At 43.2% G+C, this 11385-nt stretch overlaps 1 long non-coding RNA gene across 1 annotated transcript; it reads right to left on the bottom strand.

Annotated features, from left to right (window-relative positions):
* Positions 1 to 3059: 3059 nt before the first annotated feature.
* LOC111092162 lies at positions 3060 to 11135 on the bottom strand. The gene is made up of 4 exons (XR_005377407.1): positions 10927 to 11135; positions 10161 to 10422; positions 8502 to 8615; positions 3060 to 4379 (listed from the first exon to the last, which is right to left on the bottom strand). It is a non-coding gene; the product is annotated as an uncharacterized LOC111092162 (long non-coding RNA).
* Between the last annotated feature and the right edge of the window lie 250 nt (positions 11136 to 11385).

Below are 11385 nucleotides of genomic sequence, written 5' to 3'. Positions count from 1 at the left end.
AGGAAAATTCAGAGGACAATAAATAGTTCTGGAAATTAGAAGATACAGTGCAGCAATGAAAAATTGAGAAGATCATTTGGAAGATGATGATGAGAAAGCTCCCAGAAAAGAGAATTAAAAAAAAAAAAGGACAATGGAGAGAGAAAATATTAAGAAGAAAACTAGATATAACATCCAAATAATAGAACTTTTAGAAAACAATACTAGCAAAAACTGAGAAGAGAAAGGGAGAAATAACATAAGAAATTATTCAAGAAAATTTCCCCAAATGAAAAACACCAGTTTCAAGAACCCATCAGTTACCCAGCTCGGTAAATGAGAAAGTCCCACATCAAGTTATACCATCGTAAAATTTCAAGTCCTAACAACTTCCAGAGAGACTTTTTCTAGAAGGTATAAGAAATGCATCATCACATGTCACAATAGCTATGCCGCAAACCAAAAGACATTTTCTCAAAATGATAATGCAAGAATATTTCTTTCCAACCAAGAATTTCATAACCAGCCAAATTATTTCATTGTGAATAGAATAAATGTATTTTCAAACTTGCAAAATGTCAAAAAACTGAAGTCTCAGATCCCCTTTATCCAGGAAAAGGAGAGCTTTTCCTTTTTTTTTTTTTTTTTTCTTTTTTCTTTTTCTCCAGAGAAAGCTAGTTCATGCCTATCTGGGCATGATGCCAACCCAGAGATAAACAGAGCAGGGGAAGGGAAGACAGGGTCCCCACATCACCCTTTGAGCTCTTGACCTAGAAGTTAGAAGTCAGGTTCTGCACCACAGTCTTGGGTTCACTCTGGCAAATGCAACCTCAACTATTAGAGCCCATCCCACTCTGCTTCTTTGATTTTTTTTTTTTTTAGGTTGTGCCAACCAATACTGATCTTTCTCTTCCCTGACCACTAATTTTTTTAGTTTATAATATTAAATGGATGAGGCACTTTTTATTTCTAAGCTCTTGGTTCTTTGGCATGTAGATTTTTACATTTCTCTCCTATGTATGAATTCATGTTTCCCAATGGGTTAAAACTACCCTTGAACCAAAAACAGTAAGTATTCTTATTGATTCACTTCTCCCTCACATCCCATCAGCTGCCATGTTGATTCCATTCCACCTCCTTGCTCCTCCCACCTTCTCTCACCTGAATTCCTACTGATCTTGCTTTCAGTTTCCTTCCTCTCGAATCAGTCCTCCACACAGCTGCCCAGGAGACCATTCTAAGATGCCAGTCTGATCATGACCCTTTTGCCTCATTGAAATGCCTTCATTTCTCTTAACACCAGCAGGATAAAATCCAAAGTCCCTAAAAAATCCCACAAGATTCACCCCCAAACAATCTCCCTCTCTTCTCCCACCTGAATCCATCTGAAACCACTTAGAGCTATTTCACACCCTCATGACTTTGCAAAAGCTGTACCTTCAACCTGGCATGTCCCACCCACCTTGTTCCATTTGTCTAAAAAATTCCCATTCATCCTTCCAGAACCGGCACAAATAAGTCCTGCTCTGTGCAACTTCCCCCAGCCCCACCCTCCCCATTTACGCGGCCTTTTCCTCCAATACTTTTCTCTGTCAGAGCATTTGCTATTTATGTTTTACAACCTCTTGTTGCGTGCCAGCTTCCCACACTAAATGATGAGTTTCTTTCTGTATCCCAAAATTAAAGTAGGCTCCGTCCTTAGTAGATAATAAATATTTGTTGAAAGATCAATGAATTCTCTGCTAGAACCTAATTTCTAGTGCTTTTGTGAAAATAGACCTCAATGGGTATTTAACAAAATAAATTGAAGGTTCTTTACATTCTATAGGAGGCATCTGTTCGATTTGCCTGGCTCACATCTATTTCCCATTAGCCTGGTCCGGGTGCTATAGTATGACGGTTTTCCTTGAGGAAATTACCTCTCCAGCTCATGAAGGCTGACTGATAAATTGCTAGCAACTTTCTAAACTGTGTGAGATTATGCAGATAGTTTGAAATCAACCGTGGTGGGAGTATTTGCACATGGAAATGCCCCCTGCCCCCACTCCCAGAGCCAGTTGCTAAATATTTACCTGCTCACCCACAGTCGCAGCCCACGTGGTTTGACAGGAGCCGACCCCCACCCATAGCCCACCCAGGGTGGACACTCAGCTCAAGCCTGGCCACTCAGTGTAGTCCAAGCCTTCCAGGGCCACAATGGTTGGTTCATAGGTGGGCACCCTATTTCTGCCTAACCAAAGAGAAGCTCTTCTAGGTCTGCAGCTGAAACCACTGAAGGGAGGTGCTCCCTGCCCTGAGATGCCTGTCTCCAAAGATGGCAAAGAACCCCAGAACCGCTGGGCTGCCAGGTGGAGAAAACCCTTTGAGAATGAAGCCAACAGGAAGACAGAGAGAGAAGCGGTCACTAAACTAAGTCCTAAATCCAGGAGTGACTCAGATTGGTTCTCATTCCTAGACATTCCAGTTTCCTCAGTCAATAAAGCCCCTTTTTTGTTTAGGTCCTTTTGTGTTGTTTTATTGTCACTTACAATCGGACATATCCTGCCTTATAGCCTGTCCCACCCTGCTCATGAGTATTTTCCTATAATGTGGAAGGCTCTTCTTCGAATGGTTACCTTGCTCAAATGAGTGACCCTGCCCTGGGGACTGCCTCTAGACATAGACGAGTGTCCCCAACAGCTGTGTAGATTCCATGACCCGCCCTCCTGGTCCCAGTTGAACCCCTTCTTCCCCTGTATTTGCAAGTTTCACCTGGAGATGTTGGAGTTACGCCACATTATTGGGAGCACTTGAGAGAGAAGAGCCATAATCCTCACCAAGTCCCTAGCTATCCAACGGCTGCCATGCCCATGGCTGCTTTCTTGATTTTATGAAAAACCCCAACGAATGCCATGTTTTGGCTTAAGTTATTCAGATCTGCCTTCTATTAACTGCATTAAAAGAATCATAACTGAGACTTTCCCCCAAAGGACAGCACAGGAGCCAGTGGGAGTCAAGACGATTTTAGGTAGTAGAGGAATATTTTGCTTCTGACAATTATGTATTTATTTTCACGTATATTCTGAAAAAAAATTGCAACTAACACATCTTAAGGGATTTCATGGGTATCGTTACTTAGGATGAAGCTAAAATGAGTATTTTTTTCAATCTGTCAATTTCAAGAAAAACATTCAATAAATGTTGGCTGAGAGCAACAGAAACCAAATCTGGTTAACTTAGGAAACCTGCAATTTCTTGGCAGGAAATTAGGAAGTCCCCCCTTCCAAACTGAGGGAAAATCTAGAGAAAGGAGCTAGAAAACTGAGCAGGAACCAAAGGCAGTTGTGTCCGAGAATCCAGAGAGACATTCTAATTAAGACACTACCCCCCAAGTACCATGGCCACTGCCGCTACTAGACGTCGCTGCCACTGGCTTTGCAACACTGCCCGATGCCTTTGCCACAGATTCTTTCTAAATGAGAGAATTTCTGCGTGCTCGAGGTTTAAGCACAGCAGAGCCTCGTGTGACCTGAGCCAAGATGCCACACACCTGTACCACAGGGGGAAGGGGAAGGGAGTACTTACCAGTGGGTCTCAAACATAGCTGCCCATTGCAATCCCTTCTGGAGCTTTAAAACATGCAGCTTCCTAGTCCCACCCCAGACGTTCAGATCCTATTGGTCTCAAGGATAGGCTGGGCATCAGGAGCTTTTAAAGGTGTCCAGGGGATTTTATGGTGCAGGCTGGGTTGAAAACCAGTGGGCTAGATCATCTGGCTTCCATAGTGGGCAATTTTATTCATCGAGGGGAGCTTGGCTTTATCTGAACTCTCTCCTGCTTTCCACAATTGATTTCCTTGCTCTCCTTATATGCTCTAGTGCTGAGGCTGTTTTCAGCTCTTTCAATTATGCGATTTCCTTATCTTTATACTATGGAGAATACCTTACAAGATTTCTTAAACAGCAACTAAATTTATCTGCCTGTCATTTTGTTTTCATTATCCATGATAGCAATCTCTCGCATAGCTTATGAGAACCTATCAAGTGATTGGTTTCAAACAAACAAACAAAAATCCACCCAGTCAACATTTGTCCCAAGGTGGAGGGGTGGCTTGCTGCTTCCGTGGCTTGCACATGATATGTGTCCGATTCGAGTGTTCGCTCCAACCCACAAAGACTTCTCTCCTGAATCTACGGATGTTTGTTCTTATCTGCTGTTCACTCCTTATCACAAATAATGGTGTGCTGTTTTCTGGAATGTGATGCAGTGGCCGATGTTCTGCTCCGTAATGAAAGCAATAATTCTGAAAGCATGCCGAAGGAATGAAGATGCATGGTAATTGTCAAAAGTTCTTCGTTTTGAAGGCGAATAGGCATTTGCTCATCGTGGTTGACAGTTGATGGCTTTCAGCTGTAGAATGTCTGTAAAAATAACAAGAATTTTAACAACCTAACTTCTGTCTTGCTTTCGGATGAGATTATCAACAAAAGGAGGTCTGGATCTATGGAATGCATGAGAAGATCAAACTCAAAGTCATGTTGAACCACAGCTGTGATTCCTGGTGATTACCCATCTGGCTTACCTGGGTACCAGCCTGCGACCACCTGCCCCAGAGTCAGAATCTGATGATGCAATTGGTCTGTCTTTTCTGACTCTTAGAACCTAGGGTTTCCCTACCTTTGCTCTTCTGACACTTGGAACTAGATAATTGTTTGTCGTAGGAGGCTGCCCTAGGCCCTGGAGGATGTTGAGCAGCGTATCTGATCTCTCTACTCAAGATGCCAGGAGCACACAGGCCTCCTCCAACATTGTGACAACCAAAATTGTCTCCACCCATTGCCAGATATGCCCACATGGCAAAATCACTCCCAGTTGAAAACCAATGTTCCAGTCCTCAGTCCCTATTAGAATCACCTGGAAAGCTCAAATGCCTTGACCCCCACTGCAGTGGACTCAATCTCCGGCATGGAGCCCAGGTACCCGCACTAGAAAAACAACTCAGAGATTCTCAAGCACAGCCTGGGTTGAGAATCTCCATCCTCATGCAACTAACTATGTGTGGTGCCTCTTCGAGTCCTTCTCAAATACTTTTATAATCCGGCCCTCCACTTAGCAACACATGAGCAACTACTATGTAGAAACAATATTAGCTATCATGTCGAGTACCGTCTCGTGGAATTTGCAATTTAATGAGGTCATGAGAGTGCAAGGGAAATAAATTGTTTTTTCATATGTGAGGACATGTGGGAAAATACCTAGAAAGGAGACTTAAAAGGAGTAAGAGGAAATGAGTGCTGATCTGGGAAAGGAGAGCAAGGAAGTTAATGGACAGATGGGAACACAACAAGGAGCCCAGCAGGGGCGAATGTGCCCCCCACCTCTGAGAGGACACAAGAGGCCTGGGGCGCTTTGATTTTTTGAAGTTCCTTGTACATTTTTAAATGTAAGGGGTTATACAAATTACCATGTATGTTTAGCATTTACCTTTTTTTAAATAACAACTTTGTTATATTCACACACCATAAAACCCACCATTTCAAAGTATACAATTCAGTGATTTTGAGTATATCTACAGAGTTGTACAATCATCACCACTGTCAAATTTCAGAATATCTTCATCACCCCCAGAAAAGAAACTCTCATCCATTATTAGCAGTCACACCCCTCCCCATTCTTACAAGCCTCTAGCCCTTGGCGACCAAGAATCTGCTTTTCATCTCTATAGGTTTGTCCATTCTGGGCATTTCATACCAACAGGACCCTATAATGTACAGCCCTTGTGTTTCACTACCTAGACAGCATCTAAGAACAAAACAAAGCAAAATAAGAAGGAAAACAAAACATCCTCCCAAGAGGCAATGAAACTTGGTGCCTAAGAGATTTTGGCATCAGACCAAATTAATTCCTCTACCCTCTAGCTGTATGGTCTGGAGCAGACACCCAAAAGCATCCCCAGCAACCTACTCACTGACCAAATCCTATGCAGAGAGCCTGGGAAGGCTAGATGGGCATTGTCCTAGCCACTATAGTTTTGCTAAAAGGAGAAAATGGAAAGTCTCAGCTCCTAGGAAAGGTCTTTCCTTCTGTGATTACAGAGATGTGCTTGAAGAATGTGTGAAGGCAAGAACCTTGGACACATGACCACCATATCGCAACCATGAGGGAAAGGCCAAGAGGATCGCAGGAATACCAGCCCAGATTCTGACACTGTTGAGCTACTGAACCAGTTCCAGCAACTGCCTTCTCACAGATTGGTATGCCTGAAAAGCAAGCCTGTGTGTGTCTAAGCTACTACCACTTGGGTTATGGTTACTGGAAGCATCGAGTATCCATGACTGAGGCAAAAAGTTATTTCATCTCTCTGCACTAATTCATGTGTTGGTGGGTAGAGTTCCCTTACCTACTAACCAAGAATCCCTTACCATGGTTGAACAAAGAGAGCACTTTCCTTTTGGGAGTGTCTCTTTCCTTTGGGTGCAAGCTCCTGGGATTCGTGTCTTGTTCTTGTTTGGCCAAGGTATGGGCATGTTAGCCATCCTATGCTCATCAGAAACTCCTCCCTGGATTTGATTCTTGAAATCGAAAGTTTCTGGAGTACATTCTTTCTAGTAGAAGAGGGCTGACTAGTTAGACTCTTCCCAACACAGCGCTGTCCTCCTATTCACTCATGCATGCATTTATTCCTTCACTCCAAAAAATATTTAGGGAGACACTACTATATGCAGATGTGAGGATATGGAATTGAAGAAAAGAGGCAAATTCAAGTAACTTCTATCCAAAGAAAGGGAGTTAGATTGTAAACAGATCAGTGTCATATAATATCAGATGGTGATGGGGCCACAAAGAAAAATAAAGTGCAACGAAAGGGATAGTGACAGGAAGAGGGGAAAGATGGCTCCTATTTTAGAGGATGACCAGAGGAGGCTTCACCAACAAAGCTGTGTTTGAGGAGAGAGGCTCCGGCAAGAGTGTTCCAGGCAGAAGGTAGCGCACATGCAAAGGCCCTGAGGCAGGAGCACTCTTGGTGTATTAATGGAACAATGAGGAGGAAGTCAGTGTGGCTGGAACAGAAGAATGGAAGGGAAAGATGACAGATGAGAAAGCTGGAGAGGTGACAGGCACTGGATCAGTCAGATCAAGCCGTTTACTAACACATGAGAAACTTTTAGAAGGAAGGATGGGATCTGGCTTAGGTTTCAACATCCCTCCCCCCCCCCCCCCCCCCACCTAGACAGACCATCAGGGAGGAGAAGGAAAGCAGTAAAACCACTGAGGAAGTAATGGCAGTGTTTTAGGTGAGAAACGACCCTAGACCCGGGGTACAATCCTGGGGCTTGGAAAGCGGTCCGATTCCAGATATATTAAGAAGAAAGAGCCAACCAGATCTACCAAAGGACTGGGTGTGGAGTGTGAGAGGAATAGGAGAGTCAAAGATAACTCCAACATATTGGGTCTGGGGGACTGGGCGAAGGCAGGTCCTGTTTGCCAAGGCAGAGAGTCACAGGGACATTGAGCTGCCAGTCATGACCGGGGCCTGCTCTGTGGCACGCTGGGCTGCCTCTCGCAGAGTCGGCTCCCTCAGCGTCCCACGGGCTCAGACCTCCCAGTATTCTTGCAGTAGCTCCCTTTGGCCTAAAATAACCACAGTCCATTTTCTAGCATTAGCAATCAAAGCCTTTTAAATGATAAAAACAGGCTGAACCGGCTTCTGAGCCGGTGTCCGCACCGGACCCTAAATGCCATCCCGACCACGTTCTGAGCAAGAACCAACAGATTCACCATGAACTTTTGGACGCCACCCATTTCTCCGTTCGAGGCTGATTTTTCCCTCTCACGGCATCTCTCCTCAAAGAGACAGATTTTGCCAGTACAAGGTGGGGAAGTGTCAAATACTATTAAAACTTGATTGCTAATTCAAATGCTATTGTGCTTGATATGCTTGTCATGTAAAAGTGCACAATGTAGCTTAATAAAATTGATAGAACTCCCTTTGAAGATATTTTTGTCACAGAGGCACTCAATAAAACTGTTTCCATCAGGCCCTTGTGCCTCTTCGGTATTTTGTTAGCGACACATTTTCGTGAACTAGTCCAGGGCCTGGCAAGGCGTGTTTTAGAAAGAAATGTTGGAGGGGGAGGGAGGGGTGTTCAGATTTTTCTTTTTATTTCTTGTAATTAGGAAGACCTCCACCAACTGCCTAATGATGCGGTTCATCTGGGTCACTGGGAAACCGAATCAAAGCTGTTTTTCTTCAGAGTCATGTGCGATCAAATAAATAACCCACAGAGGTGGCTGCAGCTAACTCAGAAATAGCTCATTATAAACACCAAGTCCAAAAATTAATCTAGTCAGGGAAATATTCCTTTTCTTCTTGTCTACATTCGACCAGTGTTTTCAGCCAGGGACCCAGGAGAACCTCAGATTCACATTCGGTACCAAGATGGTGGAGCTTGGCTCCCACCTTTGAACATGGCCAGAGTGGAACAGAAGGAGGGAAGTGATTTCTTAGTGGTAACACTGATGAGTCTTGGAGAGATACTGACCCGAGTTCAAAGCTGGGTGGTTTGGGGAATTCACATCATCCTGGAGCTCAGATCCCACGTCTGGAAACTGGGGACCAGATCCTATTACTACTATGAGAGGTAGTTCTCTTTTGACTGTAAGTGACAGAAAATTTAATTCAAAGAGACTTAAGAGAGAAAAAAAAAAGACATTAATTGACTCAAACACTGGAAAATATTGAAGAGAGAGCTGGCTTCTAACCCAGCCTGACCTGGGGGCTCAAAAGTCTCCTCAGCTCTGTTTCTTGGCTCTGACTCTACCCCCCACCCCCACCCCATCGGCTACCCTCGTAGGATGACCGGCTCCGTATGATGGCAGGATGGTGGCCAGCTGTTCTGGCCTTATGGGTTTTTCTAATGAAAAATAGAATCCCCCTCCCCGACCATATGAACAATGGCAAAAACTGTGTCACGTGCCCATCTCTAAATCCACCCTTACACTTGACGGGATGAGCACTGGGTGTTATTCTATATGTTGGCAAATTGAACACCAATAAAAAATAAATTTATATAAATAAATAAATAAATAAATCCACCCTTAAATCAGCAATGGTTGATCACACGCCCCACGATGGGGCCGTGCATGGGGTCACATTACTCAGATCACACAGATTTGGGGTCTTGCTAGCAAGGAAGAAAAGAGGGCAGATACTGGAGGTAGAAGGAGCAGGTTTTGATGTTGAAAGTCTGAAAACAAAAGACACAGCCGTCCTTGTCCTTCCGTCCTGAAGCTCACAGACATTTCAGGTGTGGGTTTGAATCGGTTTGGTGTTAGTCTTAAATGCAAAATGATTCAACAAGGGAGAAATGAAAAGATAAGTGAAAGAGACCAGTAATCTTCTTAGAGCAATCACTCACCTTTTTGCTTTTCTTATCTCTTCAGGGGTTTTTTGCTTGGGGTTTTTTGTTTGGGGTTTGCTTTTTTTTTTTTTTTTTTTTTTTTTGGTTTGGTTGGTTGGTTTTGTTTTGTTGGTTTTCATTTTAATGCAGCTGAAGTACATCTGCAACAGTTCCGTACTCTAGCAAAATCTGGGATTCAGGCTTACCAGATTTCAGATTTACTGCCTTCAAGTCCCCCCCAAAGGCTAATTATTTGTAAACGGCTTTATTTTTCAATCCTGATACCTACCTGTAACTTATGTGTTTGCCAGTAAATTAACGCACTGAGAATGACTTCTCACTCAAGGTACAATGAAAACATGAGAAATGGGTTTTAATAAAGAGGGTTTGAAAGGGGATCTGAGGGAGAGCAGAGAGGCACTCGCTTCACATCGGAACATTGAAAGGACACGGGGAAGGCATGAAGAGTCTCCGTAATTACTCTATCATGGAAACTGTGTCCATCGATTGTCGGTGGTTGGCTGACTAGAGAAGACACTTGCTGCATGATTAAATGTCATTTACATAAAGTATGAATTACACACCATTTGAACAGAAACTTCATTTCCTAATAGAAATATATTGCAGGTCTTTGTCTCATGAAAAACTAATTATTGTTTCTTTGTGAAAATCAAATAATAAAGAAAACCTGAAAATCTCTCTCCTAGCCTCAACCTCCAGGGAAAACTACTTGTCACACATCCATCTCAGGCTTATGTTTGTACCTGTTTACGCAAGCATACACAGATTTTTAAAACAAACCTGGAATCGTGTGATAATGTCAGGGGCCAGGAACATTTATGCTCTCCTCACCGTGTTTCCCTGTAGAGGAGCCACGATCACTATAACACTCTTGCTCCTGCCCCAACTGAGGAGTGAGTTCATTGATGGATGGGTGATAGCCATCGGTCCTCCTTGCTCAAATGGACGAGGTAGCGTATTAAAAAGCTACTTGCAATCTGCTCCCTTCTTCTCTGCCCCAGAACCATGCAATCTCTGAGTCAGCAATCTTCGATAAGTGTAACTTTTCCAAAAAAAAAAAAAAAGTGTAACTTTTCCCTGGATGGGTTGTACCCAGGTGGATGCACTTCCAAAAAGATTTCATCAGCAATAAAGCAGTTTTTATCTCCATCTGTTTGACTTTCTGCCTATCGAATTATTTCCCCAGATAAATTCCGAGACATGAAACTGTTGGATCAAGGCACATGGACACATAAACTTATTGTTTGTATATATGTGTATATATACACACTTAATAGCAGCTTTCATTCAAAAAAAGTCTATGTCACAGAACCTTAAGTGTCCACTTTCCCACATTTCTTAGCACAGAACATTTCCTTCTTACTGTTTTCCATCTCTCCGAAATAAAATGATTTTATTTGCAATTTTGTTATTCCTGAAGCTGTACCATTTTTCAGATGTTTGTTTAATATATTCTTTTATGAATTGCCTGAGAAATTAAATTGTATTATAGCCAATGTTCTGATAGACACGTGTTCAATGTCAAATTACATCTCAAATGCCTCACCCCGCCTCTTCTCCCAGAGTTCTTCAGATGGACTGACTCATCCTAAAATCAGGACTCGGAGTTCCAAGGGAAACTATCTCTGGCTACTTGGGGGTAGAAAAGGAATTTAAGGGCAGCCCGGGTGGCTCAATGGTTTAGCGCTGCCTTTGGCCCAAGGCCTGATCCTGGAGACCTAGGATCAAGTCCCACATCAGGCTCCCTGCATGGAGCCTGCTTCTCCCTCTGCCTGTGTCTCTGCCTCTCTCTCTCTCCCTCTGTGTCTCTCATGAATAAATAAATAAAGTCTTTAAAAAAAAAGAAGAAAAGAAAAGAAATTTAATAAATGTCATTTCATGGTCAGAGAATCCTCATGAGGGACAGAGAACGAGACTTGGGAACGGCTCAGTCAGGAAGAATGCCCATAGTGGCATCACAGAAATGTTCCTGGCATCCACCAGTCCCCCTCTAGACGCAGACCCT

The sequence above is a fragment of the Canis lupus genome, chromosome 24 (assembly GCF_011100685.1).
Source record: "Canis lupus familiaris isolate Mischka breed German Shepherd chromosome 24, alternate assembly UU_Cfam_GSD_1.0, whole genome shotgun sequence".
Lineage (NCBI taxonomy): Eukaryota > Metazoa > Chordata > Mammalia > Carnivora > Canidae > Canis > Canis lupus.
Note: the sequence above shows the minus strand (reverse complement) of the source record. Positions and strands in the feature narration are given on the sequence as shown.